Source organism: Colobus angolensis, unplaced genomic scaffold (genome assembly GCF_000951035.1).
Source record: "Colobus angolensis palliatus isolate OR3802 unplaced genomic scaffold, Cang.pa_1.0 Scaffold114, whole genome shotgun sequence".
In the NCBI taxonomy this organism is placed as follows: Eukaryota; Metazoa; Chordata; class Mammalia; order Primates; family Cercopithecidae; genus Colobus; species Colobus angolensis.
Genome location: NW_012112475.1, coordinates 965125 through 967499, shown reverse-complemented (window position 1 = coordinate 967499; position 2375 = coordinate 965125). Strand labels below are relative to the sequence as shown.

At 49.9% G+C, this 2375-nt stretch overlaps 1 protein-coding gene across 1 annotated transcript in view; it reads right to left on the bottom strand.

The window, feature by feature from the left end:
- The window catches only part of PXMP4 (peroxisomal membrane protein 4, 24kDa), a 16557-nt gene that overhangs the window by 13006 nt on the left and 1176 nt on the right, over positions 1-2375 (bottom strand). The gene's annotated exons all lie outside the window — the stretch shown is intronic.

Here is a 2375-nt window from a genome sequence, read left to right as displayed (position 1 = left end):
TATTTTTAGTAGAGACGGGGTTTCACCATGTTAGCCAGGATGGTCTTGATCTCCTGACCTCGTGATCCACCCACCTCGGCCTCCCAACGTGCTGGGATTACAGGCTTGAGCCACCGCGCCCGGCCTGGACATACAACTTATTAGAGCAAGGTGTACAGATGTGTGTGCAGCACAGCAATAATTGTGCAAAATGAGGAAATTATAAATCTAAAATTATTTCAACATAAAACTTTTTAAAAAGATATGTGGGGATGCCAGGTGCGGTGGCTCACACCTGTAATCCCAGCATTTTGGAAGGCCCAGGCAGGTGGTCACAAAATAAGGAATTCGAGACCAGCCTGGCCAGCATGGTGAAACCTATCTCTACTAAAAATACAAAAAAATTAGCCAAGCATGATAGCGCGCACCTGTAGTCCCACTACTTGGGAGGCTGAAGCAGGAGAATTGCTTGAATCCGGGAGGCAGAGGTTGCAGTGAGCCGACTGAGATCACACCACTGCACTCCAGCCTGGGTGACAGAGCAAGATCCTGTCTAAAAAAAACAAAAAACAAAAAGGGCCGGGCGTGGTGGCTCACGCCTGTAATCCCAGCACTCTGGGAGGCCGAGGCGGGCAGATGACGAGGTCAGGAGATTGAGACCATCCTGGCTGACACAGTGAAACCCTGTCTCTACTAAAAAATACAAAAAGTTAGCCGGGCGTGGTGGCGGGCACCTGTAGTCCCAGCTACTCAGGAGGCTGAGGCAGGAGAATGGCTTGAACCCGAGAGATGGAGATTGCAGTGAGCCGAGATCATGCCACTATACTCCAGCCTAGCAACAGAGCAAGACTCTGTCTCAAAAAATAAACAACTTGGCAAAAGAGTCACTGATGATTAAGGAATAGCTGATATAATCTGGCCAGAACCAGTGGGAACCAGTTCTACCTGACTCTTGAGTGTCCATGGGAACCAAGAGCCTGGCACTGGGGCCAGGCATCCTTGGGTTTGAATCCTGGCTCCAACCCTGACCAAGTGCTGTGGCCATGAGCAATGGGTCTACCTCTGAGCTACAGCCTTTTTATCTGGAAAATGGGGACAATGGCAATTCTGATCTTGCACACTTATTCATTCATTCAATACAGTTTTGAGAAACTACTAAATACTAGGTGCTAGTAATACACCAAGGAACAAAATAGATAAAGTTATGGCCTCGTGAAACTTACTTTCTTTCTCTTTTTCTTTTCTTTTGAGATGGAGTTTCACTCTGTCTCCCAGGCTAGAGTAGAGTGGCCCAATCTCGGCTCACCTTAACCTCCACTTCCTGGGTTCAAACAGTTCTCCTGCCCCTCGGCCTCCCATGTAGCTGGGACTACAGGCACATTGCTACCACACCCAGCTAATTTTTGGTAGAGACGGGGTTTTGCCATGTTGGCCAGGCTGGTCTCGAACTCCTGACCTCAGATAATCCGCCTGCCTCGGCCTCCCAAAGTGCTAGGATTACAGGTGTGAGCCACCGTGGCCAGCCTGTGCTAAGCATTTCACACATATTGACTCAATCCTGATAGTATAAGTACTAGTACCATGCCCATTTTACAGAAATTGAGGCTTAGAGAGGCTAAATGACTTCCTCCAGATCACAGAGCAGGTGGGACCAGGGTTCAAGCCAAGGCATCTACATCCTCCCCACCATCCCACGTTGCCACTAGGATGCCAATTTCGGGGGACACAAACCACTTTCTTTGGTTTGTTCTCTGCTTTGTCCCAGGTTCTGGCACTATAGGACCTCAATAAATGGTGGCGGCCGGGTGCAGTGGCTCACGCCTATAATCCCAGCACTTTGGGAGGCTGAGGTGGGCGGGAGATCGAGACCATCCCAGCTAACACAGTGAAACACCGTCTCTACTAAAAAATACAAAAAATTAGCCAGGCGTGGGGGCAGGTGCCTGTGGTCCCAGCTACTCTGGAGGCTGAGGCAGGAGAATGGTGTGAATCCAGGAGGCAGAGCTTGCAGTGAGCTGAGATTGTGCCACTGCACTCCAGCCTGGGCGACAGAGCGAAACTCTGTCTCAAAAAATAAATAAATAAAATAAATAAATAAAAATAAAAATAAATGGTGGCTGGGCCGGGCGCGGTGGCTCACGCCTGTAATCCCAGCACTTTAGGAGGCTGAGGCGGGCGGATCACCAGGTCAGGAGATCGAGACCATCCCGGCTAACACGGTGAAACCCCGTCTCTACTAAAAATACAAAAAATGGGCCAGGCGCGGTGGCTCAAGCCTGTGATCCCAGCACTTTGGAAGGCCGAGACGGGCGGATCACGAGGTCAGGAGATCGAGACCATCCTGGCTAACACGGTGAAACCCTGTCTCTACTAAAAATACAAAAAAACTAGCCGGG